The sequence below is a fragment of the Anabrus simplex genome, chromosome 10, assembly GCF_040414725.1.
Source record: "Anabrus simplex isolate iqAnaSimp1 chromosome 10, ASM4041472v1, whole genome shotgun sequence".
In the NCBI taxonomy this organism is placed as follows: Eukaryota; Metazoa; Arthropoda; class Insecta; order Orthoptera; family Tettigoniidae; genus Anabrus; species Anabrus simplex.
The window spans coordinates 52,777,323-52,804,417 of NC_090274.1; the positions used below are offsets into that span (position 1 = coordinate 52,777,323).

Below are 27,095 nucleotides of genomic sequence, written 5' to 3' on the forward strand. Positions count from 1 at the left end.
TAGAGGCACATTTACCATAAATAAAAGAGCTGACCCGCTCTCAATGTTCTGAGCCTATCAAAGGCCACAACGGACTTTACTATTAACTGCCCTCAAGGCACACTTACAAAGAAACAGGGGTATCTTGTACCTGACCTAATGGGCCTTAGTAGGAAAATAATAGGTTAAGTTAATGGCCCAAAATGCAAAACTGAATGGAGGCGTGAATATGCACTCCTACATGAAACTTCTAAAAACCTAAGAGGCACTAGGCCGATGAACCAGAGGCTATTCCCAAACTATGGAGGTGACTCGTATAAGAAAATTTAATACATTAAGGAAGAAAAAGTTACCAAAACGTAGTCACCTCAAGGCAAAAATGAAGGGGAGCTCGAGAGGGTAAAGCACTCTCTATCCCCGATTTACAGTTAAAGATATATGAACTTTTACAAAAGTGACGGCAATTTACATGTTTTGAAGATAGGTTACATAATAAAGGTTTCGGGCCTTCCCCGCGGATTAAACGGCTGAGCTAGCAAGAAATAAAGATGGTTAAGTGGCCATTACCTTGTTGAAGAGCTGCTGCCGGATGAAAGAAGCGCTTCCCGCCTCCTGCTACACTTCCATACACTAGGCTAGATGTTGTTCGAGTGGCGGAGAGCCAGGAAAATCAGCAGTTTTTATACTCTCGGGGAAGATTCGAGACCTTTCAAGAATAATTAAGACACACCCACAGTCGTTTATTGGGTAGCTTACAGTTACACATCCAAATCGAAGAAGAAAGACACGATTGGTCAAAAATTAATTACAGAAATTCTGGATTGGCTAAGTTCAAAAATGGCGGAAAGAAAAGATTTGTATTGCCAACCCACAAATGAAAACGAAATTTAGTAAAGAACAAACGTATGAATATAACATTTCTTCAAATAAAGTTCTTCCACTTCGCACCAGGGTGCATGGTCATAGTTTTTTGTAGAGACATCTATCAGAGAATGTCCACACTTCTTGATCAATAGAAAACAAAACAAGTTGAACTCTACACAGTACTGACAACTTCGGAATCACAAAATTTGCGGTAGTTACATCTTCTGAGAAAACTTATGAGTTGATACAGTTGTTAAAGTTCAGAGTTTCTCCTGTAAAGGAGTACTTCAAGGTGGAAAATTCAAATGTGCGGCGTAGAGGTGTACCAGCCGGTACAATTATTATTATTATTATTATTATTATTATTATTATTATTATTATTATTATTATTATTATTATTATTATTATTTGCCAGATGCTCTAGAAATTTATTAAGACGTATAGGAACTAATTGATAGTGCTAGTATTAAATATGTCTCAATATAGAAACGTACAAAAACCATTAAGCTAACAAAGCTCATCTCATTAATGTTTTGCTCTAGCTGTGGTGTTCAGTTTCCTTGCCCTTCTGATTTTGCATTTTCTTCAAGTAAACATAGGTAATGAGACATATAAATACCTACAACTCATTTAATAAAATTATCTTCCTGTTTTAATTGGTCCAAAGACCTTCTAAGCAACGCGTTACACGGATGTTCATATTTAATTTTGTCATTTCACGAGTGAGTCTGAAACCTATTTCTGTTTCCACTACAACCCTGTTTATGACCATTTAGAGTACTGAAATAGTCATAATAGGTTTCTTGTTTAATGCTGCAAATATCCAAGTGACTCACGTCGCTTTAGGATCAGTTGCATTGTATTCATCAAGCCGGCATTCATATTTGGATTCCTTCTTTAGTTTAGTGCTGTAATGACATCACGTTCCAGAGCCCCCTGTAACCTGCACATGCTACAAACAATATCGCCGATAGTGTGAGCCGGTACGTGTGAAGCCTTGGATTAGTAACACTCTTACGTAATGTTTTGACGAATACATTCTATTTTGTTTTGCCTATTTGTGGTAAAGAAGGTCGACAGATTGACTCTCACTTTGGAGTCAGGGTTGCTACTCGAGCGAGGATCTTCGAACGCGTTTTAGAATTTTGAGAATGTGTGTATTATGAGTAAGGCTCGGAAGCTAAGGACCTATGAATAGCCTAAAAGTATCTGTAAAAGGACCTAAATATAACGAAAAAGGACGTAAAAATGCGATTCAAATTAATTCATAATTTTAGTTTTAATTACCGGTACATTAATAAAGGAAAATTCTGGTGGTATGCAACATCTTTCTTAATCTGTTTACCCTCCAGGGTTGGCTTTTCCCTCGAACTCAGTGAGGGATCCCACCTCTACCGCCTCAAGGACAGTGTCCTGGAGCGTGAGACTGTGGGTCGGGGATACAACTGGGAAGGAGGACAGTACCTCACTCAGGTGGCCTCACCTGCTATGCTGAACAGGGGCCTTGCGGGTTGATGGGAAGATTGGAAGGGATGGACAAGGAAGATGGAAGCAAGCGGCCGAGGCCTTAAGGTAGCTACCATCCCGGCATTTGCCTGGAGATGAAGTGGGAAACCACGGAAAACCACTTCGATGATGGCTGAGGAGGGAATCGAATCCCTTTTTACTAACTTGACTTCTCGAGGCTGAGTGGACCCCGTTTCAGCCCTCGTACCACTTTTCAAATTTTGTGGCAGAACCGGGAATCGAACCCGGGCCTCCAGGGGTGGCAGCTAATTGCACTAACCACCACACCATAGTGCAAAAATATGTGATACACGTTTTTAAATATATTTTTAAAATTAACATAATTTAAAATATGGAGTTCCGTGTTTGTTAGAAAATTGGCTACTTGCAGAATTTATAATGAAATGGTTTTTTTTTTCACCTAGAATGAATTCAACGAACCCGCAATGGACATCCTGGAGAAAGAAATTGAAATGGGTATAACTGGAATCATATTTGGCTTAACCCCACTCGGGTTACCGAAATTGGAATTCGGAACCCTTACCTCAGTTGGCTTTGCAGAAAGTTATATCACAGTATTCAACTCCAAGTTCTCAGGTGTAAACGATCGTCGGTTTTCAGACAGCACATTGAAAAACATCGAAAAACTTCCCTCCACATCAACGGATGTTAAGGATTCATACCCCTCAAAAACACTCACATCAAACTTTTCTCATAATTTGATACCCCTGTTTTTTTTTCTTTCAATTATTTGTTTCATTATATAATTTCATTTTCTCTAATCTTCTTAATCTGTTTACCCTCCAGGGTTGGTTTTTTCCCCCGGACTCAGCGAGGAATCCCACAACTACCGCCTCAAGGGCAGTGTCCTGGAGCGCGAGACTTCGGGTTGGGGATATAGCTGGGGAGAATGACCAGTGCCTCGCCCAGGCGGCCTCACCTGCTATGCTGAACAGGGGCCTTTTCGGGGGATGGGAAGATTCGAAGTGAGAGACAAGGAAGAGGGAAGGAAGGGAAGTTAGGTACCATCCCGGCATTTGCCTGGAGGAGAAGTGGGAAATCATGGAAAACCACTTCGAGGATGGCTGAGGAGGGAATCGAACCCCCTTTACTCAGTTAACCTTCAGAGGCTGAGTGGACCCCGTTCCACCAGCCCTCGTAACACTTTTCAAATTTCGTGGCAGAGCCGGGAATTGAACCCGTGCCTACGGGGCTGGCAGCTAATCACACTAACCATTACACCACAGAGGCGGACTCATTTTATCTCATACTACAGAAAATATGTTAAAGAGGTGATGACCGAGCTCGATAGCTGCAGTCGCTTAAGTGCGGTCAGTATCCTGTATTCGAGAGATAGTGGGTTCGAACCCCACTGTCAGCAGGCCTGATGATGGTTTTCCGTGGTTTCCCATTTTCACGCCAGGCAAATGCTGGGGCTGTACCTTAATTAAGGCCTCGGCCGCGTCCTTCCCACTCCTAGCCCTTTCCTGTCCCATCGTCGCTATAAGACATATCTGTGTCGGTGCGACGTAAAGCCAATAGCAAAAAAAAAAAAAAAAAAAAAATTATGATGCATGAACTAATGATGATTCGAACTGAGAATTGGCAATACAATGTAATCAAAGGGAGGTAAAGTTGCAAAAAAGATAAAAGCTGTTGAAACCTAAGAAAAGGCCAAAGAATGAACAGATATGTTGGGCGTCGTCTTCTGACACTCGAGGAAAAAAAAAAAGTTTCCTCAACTTCCGAGCCCTAATTTTGAGTAAGCTTAAGATATTCAGGTAATAAAAATCTTGTTGTGGACAGCTTCATGGTCTACTGCCTTCAACTTTTACCTTGCAAAATGATATTTTCCAAATTCTGTCCTCTTCTGAAGTTGTGGGCAATTAGCTTACATGGGAAGATGGCAATGTTCTTCTTTCCATTCAGTGTATACGTAACATTTTCCGCCAATACCATTTCTCAAAGGCTTTGATTCTACTTCTGTCATTAGCTTTCACGGTCCAGGTCTTGCAGCCGTTCAAGGAGACCAGTGATTCAACCAAGCGCATCTTCGTAACTTTTGATATTACCTGGTTCCGCCAGATCTTAGTAAGTTCTGAACCACTGCAGCTCAACCTGGGGCAAGACGCATATTTATATCTTGTTTTCACATTTTCCCTGATATCACTGATGATTGACCCCAGTAGCTGCGATTGGGAATTAGAAGTGAGGTGGGGGGTGGGGGGAGATATTTACAGACAACAAAAAGGTACACAGGTTTGCAGGGTGGGGAGGGGGGGGGGCGAGTTATAAACATCAAAACTCTTTTTAAAAAAATCTACAGCACCGTACTGTAAGTTTCCTGATGCTCTATGAGCGACTTTCGACAGAGAGGTAAAGGTTGACAGTTTACCACCTTAAGGGCCGGTATTATAATGAAGGTTTAAACTAAAGATTGAGTTAAACTGTAACTTGAGTTTAAACCGATGTTGAGTCTTATAATGGCCGACCTAAGTTAAACTGAGGTGAAGAAGGAAATATACAATCTTGGTAGCAATGACTTGCGAGAAAAGATGGCTGTCGATAATGTTTTGCAGTGACTTGCAAGAAAAGATGACTATCGATAATGTTTTATTTACTTCTTGTAGGTAAAATGGCGGATAAAAGCATTAACGTTTTTTTTTTTTTGCTAGTTGCTTTACGTCGCACCGACTCAGATAGGTCTTATGGCGACGGTGGGACAGGGAAGGGCTAGGAGTGGGAAGGAAGCGGCCGTGGCCTTAATTAAGGTACAGCCCCAGCATTTGCCTGGTGTGAAAATGAGAAACCACGGAAAACCATTTTCAGGGCTGCCGACAGTGGGGTTCGAACCTACTATCTCCCGAATACTGGATACTGGCCGCACTTAAGCGACTACAGCTATCGAGCTCGGTAGCATTAACGTTGTCCTAATTTCACTTGTAAGGAAATATAATTGCTTGTGCAATTAGTACAGGAATATGCATATAGCCCGTGAAACAGTGGCCTTATGAATTCCTCCGAAATCTCCCATTTTAATAAACGTACTATGGGAGGCATAAAACCGCAACGCTATTAGTAGCTGACTGAGGGGTTCTACAGCATGATTTCTGAAATAGAAGGAAGTTACTTTATTTTCTAAAATTTACACTTTAGACATTCAAACAGTTCAAAAAAGTCATTTGCACATTCTTACGTTTTCGTTGCATGTTTTTATTCTAGCACCAATTTGCTGAAATAGGGTTATGACAGTCTGTTTTGTAAGCTATTTAAAAACTATTTTTCATTACATAGTATATGAAAGTGACGTCCTCTTGCTCGGAAAACTCGTGTTCGTTCAATAATTTGAACCACTTCTTCGTCATCGCTTAGTATTCCTTCAAACACCTCAAAAATATCTTTGAGAACCATTCGTTCTGCCATATTTTGTGCGTATTTCCGCTAAGTATTTTGTTAATAACTAAATACATTAAACGAAAGAATTACCTGATGCGACAACAGGCCTTGTACAAATGGATTTTTTAAATCATTCGTATAATTCTTAGTTTCAGCTGTCTACTGATTGACCCCAGGCATACGAATGTCCTTACTACCGGCAGGTCCTGACGATTGATGACGATTGTATTATCATTGTATGTCTACCTCTTAGTCCCGTTTTCGTTGTTCGGGGTTGGGGGATGAGGTGAGATGAAATTTTATGGCATGTTTTCACGGCCGGGTGCCTTTCCTGACGCCAGCCTCAGTTGAGTAGCGAATGAAGATGAAATGGATAGTGAATGAGATAGGGTGGAAGTGAGGTGGAAGAAATCGGCTGTGGTCTATGAAAAGGAACTGTCCCAGCATATGCCTGGAGGTGACGGGGGAGGGGGAGGGTTTCGAACCGACGCGCCTCCCGAATGTAAACATTGGCTCCATATTATTATTATTATTATTATTATTATTATTATTATTATTATTATTATTATTATTATTATTACCGTGGTTTGGTGGATTAGCAGAGGTGAAAGAAGGTGCTGGGATGAACAGGTCTCAATCTACGAAATTAAAGTTAATTTAAAATGTCATCATCATCATCATCTGTTTACCCTCCAGGTTCGGTTTTTCCTTCGGACTCAGCGAGGGATACCACCTTTACCGCCTCAAGGGCAGTGTCCTGGAGCTTCAGACTCTTGGTCGGGGGATACAACTGGGGAGAATGACCAGTACCTAGCCCAGGCGGCCTCACCTGCTATGGTGAACAGGGGCCTTGCGGGGGATGGGGAAGATTGGAAGGGATAGACAAGGAGCCTTAAGTTAGGTACCATCCCGGCATTTTCCTGGAGGAGAAGTGGGAAACCACGGAAAACCACTTCGAGGATGGCTGAGGTGGGAATCGAACCCACCTCTACTCAGTTGTCCTCCCGAGGCTGAGTGGACCCCGTTCCAGCCCTCGTACCACTTTTCAAATTTCGTGGCAGAGCCGGGAATCGAACCCGGACCTCCGGGGGTGGCAGCTAATCCCGCTAACCACTACACCACAGAGGCGGACAATTTAAAATTTAACAAGGTTATTTTATTTATTTAGTCTGATCCAGGACACCCCAGATTTGCCATAAGACACAGAATAATACACAATAACAATTTTGAGGGAAGATAAAAAGATTAATGTTTAAAAAAATGATAGGTTACAATTAACCATGTTAAATGGCATGAACTCCATATAAATGGTGACGAAGAATCGAAACGGAGTACTTGATGAGTGAGACGACTATCTCATCTTGTAGGCTTCTCGCTAGTTTTGTATTTTTGTCGCCATGTGACGAAATAACAAAATATAACAGGTACTTAGTAGCCTAGCAACAAATCGAGAATGTACAATTACAGTGATAACAGGATTTGGGCTCCGAGAGCCAGACACACACTTCTTGAGCTATAAGCCCAACTTGACACATATACGAGATTCAACAAAGGGGCAGAAGACCCCAATCATGCCCAGGAGCTCTTGCTCCCAATTACACAGTAAAGCCTCCTCGAGGCACGCAGAAATCAAAATTTTAAGAAAGAGCAACCCGCTCTTAAAGTTCAAGCCTATCAAAGGCCACACCAAACTCTACTTTCAAGCTGTCCTCCAAGTACATGAAAACAGGGGTAAAAATACCCAACCTACTGAGGCCTATTAAGTAAAGAAACAGGTATATTACATGGCCTACAAAATACCAACTTGAGAGGAGGCGAAACTGCACTCCTAATACATTTCTTTAAAAACCTATTTGGCACTAGGCCGCTTATGCAAGGGCTAATCCCATACTAAAGAGGTGACACGATAGGAACACTTATTACATTACGACACGAAGAAAAATGGTTGAGAAAACGTAGTCACCTCAAAAACAATATGAAAGGGAGCTCGAGAGTGTTAGGCACTCTCTATCCCAATTTGTAGTTTAAGGATATAGAATTTATACCAAGAGTCTATTACATTTTAGAGGAAGGTTACATGGTAAAAGGTTTCGAACCCGCCCCGAGGGTTAAACTGCTGAGCTGGCAAGAAAATAAGTTATAAAACGGCCATTACCTGTTGGTTGAACTGCTGCCCGAAGAAAGAGGCGCTTCCCGCCCCCTGCTACGTACTTTACACACTGATAGATGTTACTGAAGTGGCGCAGAGACCCGAAAATCAGCAGTTTATAGTATATACCCTCGCGGAACATTCGAGACCTTTCATGAATGAGAACACCCGCCCACAAGCCTTTTATTGGATAATGGCAAAAACTACTACACTAGACGAAGAAGAAACCCCTTATTGGTGGAAAATTAATTACAGAAATTCCTTATTGGTCACATTCAAAACTGGCGGAAAGAAAGAGTTAATATTGCCAACTTAAACAATGACTGAAAGAAATTTAACAAAGAACAAACTTATGAACCCAAAATTTCTCCAAAAACACAGTTCGTTCACTTCGCACTAGGGTGCATAATTGTAGTCCTTCAGTAGTGCCATCTAGAAGAGACTGTCCACACTTCTTACTACAGGCAAAACAAAAATACATCGAAAACGACACAGTTCAGAAAACTTCAAAATTTACAAGTAGGGACATCTTCTGAGAAACTTGAGAATTAACACTGTAGTTAAAGTTCAGGCTTCCTCCAGTAGAGGAGTTTCAACCGGCGCAATGTTTGAATTAGCGGAGCGGAGGTGTACCGCCCGGTACAATTATTATTATTATTATTATTATTATTATTATTATTATTATTATTATTATTATTATTATTATTATTATTATTAATACATATTCCTCTCTATTCAACGTAAAATGTTGACATTCTGTCTCGTGCACCAATAAAGAAACCAGTCACTCGGATGCTCTCCACGACTCTGTCCTTGAGGCGGTAGAGGTGGGATCCCTCGCCGAGTCCGAGGGAAAAGCGAACCCTGGAGGGTAAACAGATTAGGAAGAAGAAGAAGAAGAAGAAGACTTACGGCGTGATTAAACAATTAATTTAGTATTTGACTACACACTAAGAAACTAACAGGTACTAAAGAGACTACCAGACTGACGAATGCGCGCGGCAAGCGGGTGAATTACACCTGTGTCCATGTCCTCGGCAAAAAAAAAAAAAAAAAAAAAAAAAAAATATATATATATATATACACCCCCTTCTACCCTTCCTCACAGCACAAGTTATATGCTGCTGTGCGAGTCTCCGCTACTTGCTGTGGTGCAATGCAGATCGGTTAGCAGCGACGAACGATAGTTTGTGCATATTTCCGCTAGGTATTTTGTTAATGAATGAATGAAAGAATGAATGACGTATGACTTTTAGTGCCGGGAGTGTCCGAGGACATTAAACGAAAGAATTACCTGATAAGACAACAGGCCTTATACAAATGGATTTTTTTAATCATTCGTGTAATTCTTAATTTCAGCTGGCTATTGATTGACCCCCCCCCCCCCCCCCCCCCCCAGGCATACGAATTCCCTTACTCCCTGCAGGTCCTCTATCAATGGTTGCGTACGATTGATACCGGTACAAGAATGCTTTATAACATCGATGCCGGTTGTATGTCTACCTCTTGGTCCCGTTTTCGTGGTTCGGGGTGAGGTGATGAGGTGAGATGAATTTTTATGGCATGTTTTCACGGCCGGATGCCTTTCCTGACGCCAGCCTCAGTTGAGTATCGAATGAAGATGAAATGGATAATGAATGAGATAGGGTGGAAGTGAGGTGGAAGAAATCGGCTGTGGTCTATGAAAAGCATTTGCCTGGAGGTGACGGGGGAGGGGAGGGTTTCGAACCGACGCGCCTCCCGAATGTAAACCTTGGCTCCATAGCCATATTATTATTATTATTATTATTATTATTATTATTATTATTATTATTATTATTATTATTATTATTATTACATATTCCTCTCTATTCAACGTAAAATGTTGAGATTATATCTCGTGCACCAATAAAGAAACCGGTCACTCGGATGCTCTGTTTATTTTACTTACCTAGTTCATACCGGTCTTTCTTTTCCTTATTAAAGTACTGGTCAGGACCACATAAATAAATCACGAAATCTCACCTAGAACCTAAAATTGTGCCACTAAACCTCTATAATTTTCTTTCTGAGCTCTCACGTCTAATAGGATATATGTCGCCTGATTTCATTAACTTAGTTCAAATAATGTAAAAATTATGAATTCTTAATTCTTGGAAGGTCACACCAAAAAATTAAAATTATTGGTGATGTAATGTACGGTACACTCTAACTGGTTGCAAGTATCACCACCAAAAATTTCTTCTAGACTTAGCAGTAGCTGGGGGCCATTTTAGTATAAATATCAAAATTCCGAAAATACGCGGCACCGTTATTTTCATGTTTTATTATCTCGAACCAGGGCCAAAATGGTTGATTTTTCTTTGCCTTTGTCATGTACGGCCCAAGGTCTCAGGACGAGCTATCGACGTCAAACTTATCTGCCCTGATAGTTTTATTTGAACTCTGCGGATGGTAACCAAGAACATTTCTGATGCCGATAGCTCACACTGAGACATATGACAAGAAGAAGGAAAAATGGACCATTTTAGCGCTGGTTTAAAAAAAAAAAGATAATAATAATAATAAACGCACAAAAATCGGAGCCGCATTTTTCGGAATGTTTATATTAATACTAAAATTAGGTCTGCCCGCAACTATTGCTAAGTCTATAAAAGAATCTTGGTGGTGATACTTGAAACCAATTAGAGTATATAATAGTCTACATAATATTTCCAAAAATGTTGACATTCTGATGTGACCTTCCAACGGTTAACAATATATAACTTATACAATACTTGCATTCATCATCATCATCATCTGTTTACCCTCCAGGATCGGCTTCTCCCTCGGACTCAGCGAGGGATCCCACCTCTACCGCCTCAAGGGCAGTGTCCTGGAGCTTCAGACTCTTTGACCAGTACCTCGCCCAGGCGGCCTCGCCTGCTATGCTGAACAGGGGCCTTGTGGAGGGATGGGAAGATTGGATGGGATAGGCAAGGAAGAGGGAAGGAAGCGGCCGTGGCCTTAAGTTAGGTACCATCCCGGCATTCGCCTGGAGGAGAAGTGGGAAACCACGGAAAACCACTTCGAGGATGGCTGAGGTGGGAATCGAACCCGGACCTCCGGGGGTGGCAGTTAATCACGCTACACCACAGAGGCGGACACAATACTTGCATTACTTGGCGTAAATCACTGAAATCAGGCGACGTATATCATATTAGATGCGAGAGCTCAGGAAAAAAAGTACAGAGGTCTAGTAGCACAATTTTAGGTTGTAGATGGGTAGACCTCAACAGGTTGAAAAGGCGACTGTTGGATCGATAATTACCGCCACAGATTTTGACGAGTTGATCACAATTGTCAAATTACTAGGGCATCAGTAACTGTAGTGTTCCCACACAGTAACGTGTGGTAGCGTGGCCGAGCGGTCTAAGGCGCTGGTTTAAGGCACCAGTCTCTTCGGAGGCGTGGGTTCGAATCCCACCGCTGCCAGGATTTTAAGTCCGTGCTTAATATCTAGCTTAGTTACTTGGACTGCAACTTTTGCGAAATGAGGAATATTTGGACAATAATTCACTTCTGTCGCCAAGTATAATTGTGCTTAAATCTATATGACTGCTCAGTCAGTCCTAAGTCGCTAGCTCGTGAATTCGTCCTATTGTTACTTTGCGTTTGTAATACTCATATACATTATTCTCTGAAATTCATCATGTTCAGTTGGTAATGGGATGGGATTGGCATACCCACTGCTAGCCCAGATGTCAACTACAAACTGGGATAAACAATAGCACCGCTTCTTCCAAGTGCAATCTTATTTTGAATAATATGTGATAGTGAGAATGATTGCTGGTACAATTAGATGGCGGCTACTTGGAATGAGGAGATAAAGACTAAGTAATGTCTGAACTCGATAGATTAAGCTATACATATAAACCAGCTTCGGTGATGGAGTCACGTGAAGCGAATGTAGGTTCCGTAGGAGAATGATACAACTCGGCTGTCGAGGGTAAGAAATTCAGGGGGAGATCAAGACGATGATAGTTAATTCACAAATATATAATGAATATTTGTTTTACGTTTGCCTTACGGCGACGATAGGAAGAGGAAGAAAGCGACGGTGGCCTAAATTAAACACCTTGGTGAAACGATGAAGTGAGGGCAGCTTGTAAACGTAAAAGAAGGCATATCAGAAACTGCTCTAAACAAGACTGATGCAGACAGATTTGCCTAGTGTGAAAATGAGAAACCGCGGAAAACCATATTCAGGGCTGCCGACAATGAGTTTCGAACCCACTGTCTCCCGAATGCATAATGAAGATGTATGTATGCTTGGTAGGTAAACTTTGCTTCAGCATTTTGCACTCACTATATTTTGGAGTTTGATATCTTTCTTTGCAAAATATTCCGTTAACTTGGCATACTTGCAGCGTTTTTTTTCTTTCGTTCACTGAAGATACGCACATTCCTCTATTTTTTTGAAAAATAAACACAGACAGCTGGACAATATAGAAAAATATGATCGTTTAGTAACCGTCTTCTGTTAAAAAATGGTATCATCGAGCAGACGACTGTTGGCTTATCCAAGTTCTCATTTATCCGTTACAAAAGGGGCTGCCTGGTCGAGGCGGTAAAGGCGTGCTCGGTTCGCTCGGAAGGACGTGGGTTCGAATCCCTGTTAGGAAGTCGTAAAATTCAAGAAATGAGTTTTCCACTTTCGGAGGTGCATATGACCCTGAGGTTCACTCAGCCTACACCAAAAATTAGGTTAATTCCTGGGGGCAAAGGCGACCGGGCGTAGAGCTAATCACTCTACCTCATCAAGTGCTGAGGTTACGGATAGTGGAAGCCTTTACCTTCCACCCCTCCAAGGGCCTTTATGGCCTGTACGGAGAAGACTTTGCTTTGCTTTATTTATCCGTTAGAAGCCTTCAGCTTCCTTCACTAGTCACACACAAAGAAAAAGTTTTAAGACATAAACGCACAGACACAATAGGAAGACACAAGAATGAGAAGGAACTGTGTACGTCAGCAGGTCAAGAGATCATGTTTAATGCGTAACGTGTACAGAAGTCTTGTAGACGACCTGATGTTACATTTTAAACAGGCAGATCACTTCTGCTAAATTGAGTACATTTGAATAAGTACCAACCATTCTCTCGCAGGTTACTTGTAGAAATTTGAAAATAATCACACACTTATGTTAGTTTTTCAGAAAATTGTTGCAGAATTCGAAACCTCTTCTATACCGTGTATACAGTACTTAACAAAAGTTTAAGACCATCAGCGACCTCTTAATGATCTCCTGGTCCTACATTTAGGATACGAATTTGTCTGCAAATATGTTTTGACTTATTCATGTTGATTACAACTTATGACTACTACTAAATGTTTTCAAGTTTTCATTCCTCCCCTGAAGGGGGAGGCGGGCCTCCTAGATGACGACGCCGTCTCTCAGGCCAGGAGATCTGCGGTGAAGCTGAGAGGGTTGGCGGCCGTGATCTATACTAGAAACTGTCCCGGCATTCACCTTAGTGCAGGAAAATGGAAAACCACGGAAAACCATTCTCAGAACAGCCGACGGTGGGGACCAGTCCCTCTCCGTCTCCCGAATACAGAGGCGTAGAACCACACTAGAGCCGTGACCACCCTTCCTCTGCTCGGTTGGCCGGTCAGAGTGCAGAGCTGTTAAAGTACGGCCCAGCCGTGGCCACGTGTGGGCCGAGACCCACTCTGCATCCGCCAACCAAAAGAACCGTTGAAATGTCGAATGCAGTTTATGAGTTATAACTGAAACCCTATAAAAGTACCCCACTTTTGCGTTCACTGAACTACAGCAGCTATTACGGCTACTTTTCTTTCTTTTTTTTTTTTTTCTAAATACTTATCCAATGGAGGATTGAAATAGGTTCAGCTTATGGATCAGGTAAGCGTTACCAATAACACTTTTTTCACTCTCCTACAATTGATATCAGAACTATATGAGGATAATTTGGTTTATGATCTTTCTTCCGTCGCAGAAAATACTCCCGACCGTAACTGTTAAGTCGCAGTCATTTTATTTCTAAAACGAATGATTTTTCCTGAAGTTACGACATAATATTGATGATCGTGAAAAATGTACGGTAGATACGACTTCGATCTGCTAGAGAACATACATTCTTTGTCCTAGTCTGCATTTGAAGGTCGTTGAGCGTACCAAATTCAAGTTCTCTTTCGATGCTTGATTCCACATACGAAACAGGCTATATTTTATTGATGCGTATTATTTACTCAAGGCCGTCTGCTCTTTGCGATAGGAATCAAGGCCTCCTGTGTTCGTTAACACATTAATAGATATGTCTATCCTTGTCAGTGACAAGGGAATAAGAAATTACCTATGGACATATTTGTGTAATGAATGTAGAGTAATTCCTTTCCGTTTGTTTGTACTCACAATGGGATAATGGAGTCTGCTTTGTTTTACATATATTATGTGCACTATTATAATTCCTGGTATGTGTGCGATCGCTGACTGTTAGCACTGCATAATAACAAGGATTTAATTTATACATTTACAAAATGTGCATTACCTCTCACTTGCTCACTCCTCTCGTCCGCCTGAAGCCATTTCTGATGCTTGCAGTACTATTGCATGCATCTCTTGGCACAGACCGTAGCAAAGTGTAGCTTCTACTCACGTCTCAGTAGCATTAAATGGCTGTGACAGTGTGGAAGCTACTGAGTAACAGACAGCCTGGGTGCCGTCAGATTAAAATGCCTGCACACATAAGCTGAGGCCATATTATTATTATTATTACTATTATTATTATTATTATTATTATTATTATTATTATTATTATTATTATATTAATTTATTTTAATGTATTTACTTAGACTCCTTGGCTGAATGGTCAGCGTTAAGGTCTTCGGTACAGAGAGTCCCGGGTTCGATTCCCGGCCTGGTCGGGGATTTTAAGCGTCTAATTCTTCTGACTCGGGGACTGGGTGTTTGTGTTTGTCCCAACACTTTCCTCTTCATACTCAGACAACATACCACACTACCAACCACTACAGAAATACGCAATAGTGACTACCTCCCTTCTTGGCGGCAGGAAGGGCATCCGGCCATAAAACAGGGCCAAATCCACTGTGCTACACAGATCGCACCCGCGTCCCCACAGAAATGGAAAAAAAGCGGCAGAAAAAGAAGAAGTTTATTTATTTATTTATTTATTTATTTATTTAATTTATTTATTTATTTATTTATTTATTTAATTAATTAATGTATTTATTTATTTAATTTATTTATTTTATTTTATTTATTTATTTATTTATTTATTTATTTATCAGTTTACCCTCCAAGGTTGGTTTCTCCCTCGAACTCAGTGAGGATCCCACCCCTACCGTCTCGAGGGCAGTGTCCTGGAGCGTGAGACTTTGGATCAGGGATACAACGGAGGAAGAGGACCAGTATCTCGCCCAGGTGGCCTCATTTGATATGCTGAACAGGGGCCTTGTGGCATTTGCCTGGAAGAGAAGTGGTCAACCACGGAAAATAACTTCCAGAATGGCTGAGGTGGGAATAGAACCCTCCCTCCCCCTTCTACTCAGCTGACCCCCCGAGGCTGAGTGCCATAAGACCTATCTGTGTCGGTGCGACGTAAAGCAACTAGCGAGGCTGAGTGGACCCCGTTCCAGCCCTCGTACAAATTTTCAGACTTCATGGCAGAGCACGGGCCTCCGGGGGTGGCAGCTAATCATGCTAACAACTACACCACAGAGGCGGACATTATTTATTTCTTTCTTTCTTTCTTTCTTTCTTTCTTTCTTTCTTTCTTTCCTTCTTAATCTATTTACCCTCCCGGGTTGTTTTTTCCCTCGGATTCAGCGAGGGATCCCACCTCTACCGCCTCAAGGGTAGTGTCATGGAGAGTGAGACGTCGATCGGGGGATAAAACTGGGGAGGAGGACCAGTACTTCGCCCATGCACCCTCATCTGCTATGATTAACAGGGGCCTTGTGGAGGGGGGATGATGGGGAAATTGGAAGGGAGAGACAAGGAAGCGGCCGTGGCCTTGAGTTAGGTACCATCCGAGCGTTTGCCTGGGGAAGTGGGAAACTACGGAAAACCATTTCCAGGGTGGCTAAGGTGGGAATCGGACGCACCTTTACTGAGTTAGGTGGTGGTAAACAAGTAGAGGACTGGAAATAATAATAATAATAATAATAATAATAATAATAATAATAATAATAATAATAATAATAATAATAATAATAATAATAATAATGCATTTACAATTACTCACATGCCTTCAGCAGTCCATTTTGAATATTTTTAGGTCCCGAAATGTAGGATTTGTAGTGATTTTGTGGGTCATATTGGTAATAATTACTCGTATGAAGTAGGAGTAGGCCTATGTGTTTGTGATAACCATCTTTGTTTTGTTTCCAGAGGTGTTAGGGAGAGACTGGTGACTTTGACTTTACAGCAAAGCATGGAACTTACAGTACGTAATGAAGGCATGGAATTTACAATGCAAAGCATGGAAGTTACAAGGGTTTAATCCAGGTCGTACCGTAACGAGTCCAGACTAATGGTGGTTGCAGTGCAAACTAGAGGCCTAAAGCCGTTTCGCGGCTCTACCCCTTTTGCTTGTCCCCATATGACTCCCCTATCCAGACCAATGGTCTTTTACAGATCCCACCCTAACCAATCCAGACCAATGGTCTTGTCCAGATCCCATCGTAACCAGTCCAGACCAATTGTCTTGTCCAGATCCTATCGTAACCACTCCAGACCAATGGTCTAATCAAGGCCCTACTCTAACGAGTCCAGACCAATGGTGGTTGCAGTGCAAACTAGAGGCGTAAAGCCGCTGCATGGCTCTAACCTGGGGGTTTATGCCCCCAGACGCCCTTTGCTTGTCGCCATATGACTCCTCTATCCAGACCAATGCTCTTCTCCAGAGTATATCCTTACCAGACCAGACCAATTGTGAATGGTGCTTGCAATGCAAACTAAAGTTGGGCCCACGAGAGTTGAAGTCTGACATTTGAGCGGCAAAAGCAGTGACTACGAAGTAAGCTGCGTTGTCATAGTTACCTTAATATGCGGCATATCACTCTTTCATACAGGCTGAATATTTAATCAGCTATGTTGGTCTAATGCAATTCAATAAACTTTCACCCGTCCCTAAGCTCGTGTTAATAATTCCGGCATTTATGACAGAACATGTCATTGCCGATAAATATGAGATTTCATATTCACTAAGCTGACAATAACCTCAACAAATGTACATATCAAATGGAGAATATAAATGTACAACAAGCCACTGATTAACTTACAAAAATATAAAATAACAACGAAAATGATATTCAGGAAACAAACATGTCAATAATTACATAAACCAGCAACAACTAACGCAGTTAACACATTACCACTCCGAATAATAGGCTATCACAAAAGCACAGAACACCAATATATAACGCACAAAAGCCACTGAGAGCAAGCCAACCCACGTGGCGATAGCGTTCTTAAATATGGCATCTCTGTTATTGTTGCCGTAGCAACAGACCATTTTCGAGCAGCGTTAGTCAACTTTTTCACGCCGGTGGAGCAAAATGTCAGACTTCAACTCTCGTGGGTTCTACTATAGAGACCTAAGGCAATTTACTGTAACTTCCATGCTTTGCATTTTAACTTCCATGCTTTGCTGTAAAGTCAAAGTCACCAGTCTATCCCATAACACCTCTGGAAACGAAACAAAGATGGCTATCATAAATACATCCTCCTACTTCATCAGAGTAATACCAATATTACCCACCAAATCAATACAAATCCTACATTTCGGGACCTAAAAATATTCAAAATTGACTGCCTAACACATGTGAGTAATTTTAAATGCAATATTATTATTATTTGCCGGCCGCATGGTGTAGCGTGCCTGCATCTTATCCGGAGGTCTTGGGTTCTATTCCCGGCCAGGTCAGAGATTTTTACCTGGACCTGAGGGGTGGTTCGAGGTCCACTCATCCTACGTGATTAGAATTGAGGAGCTATCTGACGGTGAGATAGCGGCCCCGGTCTAGAAAGCCAAGAATAACGGCCGAGAGAATTCGTCGTGCTGACCACGCGACACCTCGTAATCTGCAGGCCTTCGGGCTGAGCAACGGTCGCTTGGTAGGCCAAGGCCCTTCAAGGGCTGTAGTGCAGTGGGGGCGTTATTATTATTTCAAGTCCCCTACTTGTTAAACCGGAGCCCTCAGTTGACCTCCCGAGGCTGAATGGACCCCGTTCTAGTCCTCGTACCACTTTTCAAATCGAAATCGAACCCGGACCTCCGGAGGTGGCAGTTAATCACACTAACCACGACACCACGGAGGAGGATATTATCACCACTCCAGATCTGGTCTTACTTTTAATTTGTAACGCCACATTCGGTAGGCAAGGATGAAATCGCATTTAAGTAACATTATACTAAGGAAATTCGTTTTAAGATTCTTTAAGAATCAGGAAATAAAAATGTTTCCGCCCGGGATCGAACCGGGGACCTTGCGCGTGTGAGGCGCACGTGATAACCACTACACTACGGAAACGTAATTTCGTGTAGTTTACAAATGGTATCTAGTATCGTTACTCATTTCTCTTCTGTAAAATTGTATATTAAGTCTATTTTTGTATTAAGCTGGATACCGTGCGTACTCTTCCTGACTGGCCATGCCTGATAGGAAATAAAATGGTCACAGTTCATTCCCTTTTAAGGTTGCTTTGTTTCCCCTTCTTATAGAAATCCTTGTAGTTCAAGGCGAGACGTGCTGACACGTATTGTCATGGCATGGATTTCGCTCTCCCTCACACCATTTGCATTTATGCATATCAAATCCTACGCATAATCAAGCGTGTATACAACGACTGAGTGCTTTGTAACTTCACAGAAAAGAACGCCTTGAAAGTATATCCTTTTAATTAGTACTAATATGTTCCTTAGTCTAGAAGTATTATTATGTAAATATTTCAATTTGTGATGAAAATTACTTGGAATTAAGCGATTTCTTTCAAGAATTGTGTGCTTGAAGTAGGGATTGGGTTCATGTTGCAGGGGTCATTCAGCGTTTGTAATTAACTGGATAAAGTTAATTGAGAAACTGTACCAGTTACGACGATGTCATCATTTCTGGGCTCAAGCCTTGTATTGAAGGAGGACATTCGCTTCTTCAAAATAACTGGAGTGTTGAATAAAATGGTAGCGTGTCCGTGATTGATTAGGAAATGCAAATTATTTAGCAGAGTTGAAAAATGCCTAATTTTTAGTACTATATCTCGTAAACAGATGCTTTTCGGACTGATAATATTCCGAAAAATTGAAACCGTCATTGCAACACTTCAGCGGACTCCTAAACAAAGCACGTTTTGTTGCCATTTATATCGTAGTTGTCGTTTATCGTTGCATAGAAACGTGTTTCTTTTTAAAAAAAAGCGCAACGAATATGAGAATATGAGTCCATCCAATTTATTATATTTACAAGCGGCCGATAAGTACAGTAGGAGACGATTGGCATCGTAGTGGCCAACTTCACGCCAATTAAAGAAATACAAATTGAATAAGTGATTTTTATTTTATTTTAACTGTTGCATCATTGATGTTATTTCTTGCGAACTAACTTATCTGGCTGATCACTGAGCAAATCATTACATTCGTAATTTTCAAAATTTCGCACACCATTGTAACTTTTGCCCTAATTGTCGTGGGAGTACCGCAGTAGACATGAAATTCTCACATATTTGAAACTGCTAATTGTCCGTAGGATAGAAGAACCATTTTGAAACCACCTTATTTGGCTCATATTTCTTTCTTTCTTTCTTTCTTAATCTGTTGACCCTCAAGGGTCGGTTTGTCCCTCGGACTCAGCGAGGGATCCTGCCTCTACCGCATCAAGGGCAGTGTCCTGGAGCATAAGACTTTGAGTCGGGGAGGATACAACTGCGGGGGAGGGCCAGTACCTTGCCCAGGTGGCCTCATCTGCTATGCTGAACAGGGGCCTTGTGGGGGGTGGGGCGATTGGAAGGGATAGACAAGGAAGAGGGAAGGAAGCGGCCGTGCGCTTAAGTTAGGTACATTTCGGCATTCGCCTAGAGAAGTAGAAAACCACGGAAAACCACTTCGAGGATGGCTGAGGTGGGAATCGAACCCCCTCTACTCAGTTGACCTTCCGAAGCTGAGTGGACCCCGTTCCAGTCCTCGTACCACTTTTCAAATTACCGGGCGAGTTGGCCGTGCGGTTAGGAGGGCGCAGCTGTGAGCTCGCATCCGGGAGGTAGTGGATTCGAACCCCACTGTCGGCAGCCCTGAAGATGGTTTTCCGTGGTTTCCCATTTTCACGCCAGGCAAATACTGTGGGTGTACCTTAATTAAGGCCACGGCCGCTTCCTTCCCATTCCTGGGCCTTTCCTGTCCCATCGTCGCCATAAGACCTATCTGTGTCGGGCAACTTGCAAGAAAAAAAAAAAAAACACTTTTCAAATTTCGTGGCAGAGAGCTCGATTCCCGGTCCGAGTCTCCGGAGATGGCAGCTAATCACACTAACCACTACACTAATCACCACCATCACCACAGAGGCGGATTATTGTTATCGTCATTATTCTCGTTCATTTTTACTGATTTTAAGAAACGCCAGGGTGTTAGATTTTGGTCCCGGATGAGATATTTACATACCGGAAGCAAACAAGTTATTGCACATAGACACCTTTAAATACCAACGAACTTATCCCAGATCGAACTCACGATCTTGGGAACGGAAGGGTAACGACAAGTCGAGGGAGCCACTGTCGTCAGCAGGAGTGCAAAAAGTTAAGGTTGTTTCCGCCCGGGATCGAACCGGGGACCTTGCGCGTGTGAGGCGCACGTGATTACCACTACACTACGGAAACTGTTGATGTGTTGTAAATTATTCTTTTCTATTATACTTCGTCATGGCCACTAAACCTTATCTTTCCCTGAGATATTTGTAGGTTAAAAGTGGGCCTCCTTGAAATTAACAGAGCCCCCATTTATTGTATGCATTGGGCTGATTGGATTCGAGAAGACTGCATCATTAGCGCCACTAACGTAAAGAAATATTGATCACTGTCATGAATGCACATGTATAAAAAATACTTATTTTTTTAAATATAAATAAAATAATGTGATGTAATATTGTTTTAGTTTTTTAAAATAGCTTATTTTTTCCACATTCCCTATGATGTAACATGTTTCTGTCGTTCGTTCGTAATCTGTTTACTATCCGCGTTCGGTTTTTCCCTCGGACTCAGCGAGGGATTCCACCTCTACCGCCTCAAGGGAAGTGTCCTGGAGTTTCAGACTCTGGGTTGGCGGATACAACTGGCGCCCAGGCGGCCTCACCTGCTATGCTGAACAGGGGGCCATGTTGGAGGATGGGAAGATTGGAAGGAATGGACAAGGAAGAGGGAAGGAAGCGGCCGTAGCCTTAAGTTAGGTACCATCCCGGCATTTGCCTGGAGGAGAATTGGTAAACCACGGAAAACCACCTCCAGGATGGCTGAGGTAGGAATCGAACCCACCTCTACTCATTTGACCTCCCGAGGCTGAGTGGACCCCGTTCCAGCCCTCGTACCACTTTTCAAATTTCGTGGCAGAGCCGGGAATCGAACCCGGGCCTCCGGGAGTGGCAGCTAATCACACTAACCACTACACCACAGGATCTGACAAATGCACAAGAATAGGTTCATTTCCAATTACTTTTCACTGTAATTTTGACTGTAGAAGATAGGCTTACAGACCTCATACCATTATATTACTGTCATCATCATCATCATCATCATCATCATCTGTTTACCCTCCAGGTTCGGTTTTTCCCTCGGACTCAGCGAGGGATCCCACCTCTATCGCCTCAAGGGCAGTGTCCTGGAGCTTCAGACTCTTTGTCGGAGGATACAACTGGGGAGAATGACCAGTACCTCGCCCAGGCGGCGTCACCTGCTATGCTGAACAGGGGCCTTGTGGAGGGATGGGAAGATTGGAAGGGATAGACAAGGAAGAGGGAAGGAAGCGGCCGTGGCCTTAAGTTAGGTACCATCCCGGCATTCGCCTGGAGGAGAAGTGGGAAACCACGGAAAACCACTTCGACGATGGCGGAGGTGGGAATCGAACCCACCTCTACTCAGTTGACCTCCCGAGGCTGAGTGGACCCCGTTCCAGCCCTCGTACCACTTTTCAAATTTTCGTGGCAGAGCCGGGAATCGAACCCGGACCTCCGGGGGTGGCAGCTAATCACGCTAACCACTGTTCGTATATAATTTTTGAATTTTTTCTTATAGGTACTTTTTTTTTCTTATACTGTTTGTTAATGCACCTCGTAACATTTCAGAAAGAAAACAAACCCGTGGCACATCCCATTAGTGTCTTGACCTGCCAGGGTGACTTGCTCAACAAGTGTCCTGCAGATATCGGAATGCCACGTGGTCAGCCTTTCGACATACTCAGCACTTTGGACCAGGCGTTTGGACGCAATCTAGTGATTAGAAATTGTATACCGTCACGGAACTATTGCCTACGATACTTCCGTTTTACTTTTGCGTTAGTCGCGCAGTCTTGTTCCTACAAGGTGAAGCTATCCTGAAAACTGAAGCAAAGATCGATTTATATCTATTCATTATGCTCTTTGTTGTGGGCTGACTTCCATCAAGTATTTGCTTCCATGGACGAATTCTAAACTGGCGCGAAGTTTCATTCGTAAACAGATATTGTATAGGCTATATAATATATTATTTTATATATTTTGACAATATTTGTCCGAATGTGTAACTTCTCTCTCTGTGATAGAAAATGAAGCGGGGTTATAAATGGAAGCCTCATATTTATGTGCTTGTATGTATGTTTTCTTTAATTTATTTTATTTATTTATTTAATTTAATTCAGTTCAAGTATTCTAAATTATTTGTTATAGGTGAATAAATGATAGATGTTTGAGTAAATGTTGAGTGGTTTCTGAACAGATTGCTAGAGAGTAGTAAATTAGTTTATGATGTAGCATATAATCGATGTTTTAAAGAAATAGGGACTGCGTGAATGGAGGCTTAGTCAGAGCGTACCTGTCAGTAACGATAGGTAGTTATAAAAGGAAGCAATTTTGAGTATAAAGTGAATTCGATGGTTAATTTTGCTGGAATCTTTGAAAAGATTCCTTATTTCTTACTCTCGCGCGGCCAAATCTTCTAATCCAGATATTCACATTTACGAATGCCATGCTTTGTTATTCACATCCATGTGCATCAAGAACGTTTCGATCTTCATAGATCTATATCTAATCCATTAACACAGATTCAATCAATCAATCAATCAATCAATCAATCAATCAATCAATCAATCAATAGGTAATTCAGTAGCAAATCGTCGGATTGAAGGAAAGACAATTTTGTTGAAGAGGTCCTTCGTACAGCACACGAAAGGCCAACTTCTTCGTGACAGCAATGACGTCACATCACGATATCAACCATAATGTAGCACTCATTGAGTCTAATTTACATAAACATGGCATAATATGACAGAAAGAATAACGCAAACAGTATTGTGAATCATAAAATCCCACTCACAAAACTAGCCATGCTGTACAATGTATATAACTACTAATCCCTCGGTAGAGCATGAGACTCTTAATCTCAGGGTCGTGGGTTCGAGCCCCACGTTGGGCGAAGATTTTTATTCTGTGACAAGAATATCAATCTCCACAAATTCCTTCCTACTTGGAATATTAAGCTTTCCTTATTCAGAAGAGACAAAACCAAGACAAATGTAACTTGAGTATATGACAGAGAGTAAGGATGTAGGGGAAATGGAGCATAAGAATTTAATGCAGGGTCATCCCAATTTTTACTCTTATTGCTGATGGTTTCCATGTCTCTGTTATGGCTATACGGTATGGAAACTTGTGATGTGGGATAGCGGAGTGCTGTGTAATGGGAATCAGGGCTTCAGAGTTGTGCGTACTACGAAAGTTACCAGTAATGAAAGACCTCAACGAATCTATCTACCTATATAATCACTGATCTGAATTCAGGGCTTTTGCCCACAAGGCACTAACACATCGGCGACGGAGGGATGGGAAAGGACTAGGATCGGGAAGGTAGCGGCCGTAGCGTTACTTACGGTTCAGCCCGAGCATTTCCCTCGTATGGAAATGGAAAACCACTGAAAATCATCTTCATGGTTGCCGAGAGTGGAATTCGAACCCACTATCTGCCGAATTCAAAATCACAGCTGCGGGACCATAATTGCACGGCCAACAAGCGTGGTCTATCAATTAATTGTTGACTTGCTTCCTCGCACTTTCTAGGTTTCCCTATGGCCATGCTCTTTTGAGGAACCATACGACTTAGGGGTTGATGAGTTAACAGCAAACTTAAGAAGTTGGTTTTTGGTTCGGGCCGGTTTAACATCAAATTTCGTTGAAAGCAAAGGCACCGTAGCTGTTTTACCGGAACTGAGAAGCGAACATTCTTTTCACGAAAATCGGGTTCTGTTCTAGTCCAAGCAGTCAACAAAAATACATAACATCCAACTTTGTTATTAGAACCTGTTTTGCAACCTTAGGGTAGACTATTAGCAAGATTTTCACCAAAATTGATCTCACTCTGACAAATAATATTTTTTATTATCTTCAGGGTGTCCGACTCTGTAGTGTGGTGGTTAGCACGATTAGCTGCCATCCCTGGAGGCCCGGGTTCGATTCCTGGCTCTGCCACGAAATTTGAAAAGTGGTACGAGGGCTGGAACCTTAGTCCACTCGGCCTCGGGAGGTCAACTGGGAGGTCAACTGAGTAGAGGAGGATTCAATTCCCACCTCTTCCATCCTGGAAGTGGATTTCCGTGGTTTTCCACTTCTCCTCCAGGCAAATCCCGGGATGATACCTAATTTAAGGCCACGGCCACTCTTCGCTCTTCCTTGTCTATCCCTTCCAGTCTTCCCTTCACTCCCACAAGGCCTCTTCAGCATAGCAGTGAGGCCGCCTTGTCGATGTACTGGTCCTTCTCTACAGTTGTATCTGCATGCTCCGGGACACTGCCCTTGAGGCTGTAAAGGTGGGACCATGGAGGATAAACGGATTGAGAAAGAAAGAAAATTTGTTTTATTAAAAAAATTGTATAATAGCACAGTGAATTCTGATGTTTAAAATGTGACTGTATAAATATGAATTGTTGGACGAGAGGAAGTCAGGCTAGCAAATAAATGAAATCATCATCATCATCATCATCATCATCATCATCATCATCATCATCATCATCACCATCATCATCAAGAAGCATATTTCCTAGACACTGGCCGGTTCTGTTTGCACTCGATGTCCACTTCCATCTCGTGTGTTTTTCAGGATATCCATTCGTTTGACATGCCTGCGCTGGTTATGTTCAAACTTCGGGAGGTCGATCTATGTCAAAAGTAAACAGTGTATTGGGGCATTGCCCCTCATCAAACGAGAAAATTGCCCGTTATATTTAACAGCCTGCAGATATGTTGACAATTTGCGTATGTGAATGTGTAGCACTGCAGGTCTCTCTGTCAGCGTCACTAAGAAGAAAAGAGGGAAAGTAATAATAACAATAATAATAAATAATAATATTATTAATTTTACGCCCCACTAACTACTTTTACGGCCGACGTGCCGGAATGTTGTCCCGCAGAAGTTCTTTTACGTGCCTGTAAATCTACCGACACGAGGCTGACCTAATTGAGCACTTTCAAACACCACCGTACTGAGCCAGGATCGAACCTGCCAAGTTGGTGTCAAAAGGCCAGCGCCTCAACCGTCTGAGCCACTCAGCATGACAAACACAATATTAAACGAAGCGTGAATCATTTAACATCTTTGAATATCTACAGCATATCTTTTATGTAGAATTCACAACCTGTCAATCCCAATAATCTATCCTTTTATGTAAACTGGCACCCTTCTGGTCCCGAGAGGGCAATATTACATAGACTGTGCTGTAGTTACGTAGACATCAGTAGATTAGCACGGGATAGGGTGGTATGGAGAGATGCATGAAACCAGATGACACAAACAACAGAATTTTTACGTAGGGCGTGATCTTCCTCGTTCGGTTTGCTTATCTGTGGTCTATCGAATGTTTATTAAGATGAGACATTGTAACATGACGTAGGTGTGACTACCTTCTTAAAATGAATCACATATTCGTCCCAGCTATTTGAGGAGGTCTGTAGGACATAGAATGGGTGGGGAGTTCTCTACGACATAGATCACTAGTACTTGTCAGCAGGTGTTGAAACTCCTGTCATGTACTCTTGGTGACAAAGTGGCAGGATGGCTTGCCAACTTACTTCGTATTCTAGCCTACTCATCTCGAACAAGCAGAGAAAACATGTCATATAATTTATTGCATATGCATTTTCCGTTAGTTGAATGGCATTGTGTATTCAATTCATTGATTTTCTCAGGGGCTTGCCAATTATGTTCAGTCCACCACTATCAACGTAAAAATATTTTTCTTTTTAATTTTTCAATTTGCTGTACGTCGTGGCGATACAGACAGGCAACGATGGTATAGAAAAGGGCTAGGAGTGGGAAGGAAGCAGCCGTGGCCTTAATTAAGGTACAGCTGCAGTATTTGACTGATGTGAAAATGGGAAACCACGGTAAACCATCTTCAGGGCTGACGACAGTGGGGTTCGAACCCACTATCTCCCGAATGTAAGTTCACATTTGTGCGACCCTAACCGCACGGCTAACTCGCTCGGTAAGCCTGTGTTCTTTAGTTGATCAACATACGATAAAATTCCAAAACAATTTAGGACAACTGTGAACCAGGGATCTTTATTCGAGATGGTAAAAGAGTGATCAGTTTACTCGGAAGGACGTGGATTAGATTACCCGCCTGAAAGTTGACAAAACATTCCATGTATAATGCCTGTACAGTTGGACAGTCGACTAGGAAAGACCTGGGACTGTTCCACGAACGAACTTTGCAACTTTTCACTTTGCACTTTGCACTTTTCAGTTCAGATTTTGTTCCACAATCACTTTTCAGATTTAGCTTGCAAAGTGAAAAGTGAAAAGTTAGGAATCTTTTCACTTTTCAAGCCTGTTATGTTCCTCCATTGACACGGAAATGCAAAGTCCAAAGAAATGAAGTGAAAAGTTTTCATAAATCTTGCAAAGTGATGATTCCCTTTTCATCTGTTAATTAACAAGTATGTACACGAGATTCTCGGCGTAGAATTTGGTTTT

General features: G+C 42.0%; 1 protein-coding gene and 3 non-coding genes across 6 annotated transcripts in view; 2 read left to right on the top strand and 2 right to left on the bottom strand.

Moving 5' to 3' along the window:
* The window catches only part of LOC136882018 (metabotropic glutamate receptor 3), a 645,441-nt gene that overhangs the window by 320,935 nt on the left and 297,411 nt on the right, over window positions 1–27,095 (top strand). The gene's annotated exons all lie outside the window — the stretch shown is intronic.
* Window positions 11,266–11,347, top strand: TRNAL-AAG (transfer RNA leucine (anticodon AAG)). The gene has a single exon. It is a non-coding gene; the product is annotated as a tRNA-Leu (tRNA).
* Window positions 18,358–18,430, bottom strand: TRNAV-CAC (transfer RNA valine (anticodon CAC)). The gene has a single exon. It is a non-coding gene; the product is annotated as a tRNA-Val (tRNA).
* TRNAV-CAC (transfer RNA valine (anticodon CAC)) lies at window positions 20,690–20,762 on the bottom strand. The gene has a single exon. It is a non-coding gene; the product is annotated as a tRNA-Val (tRNA).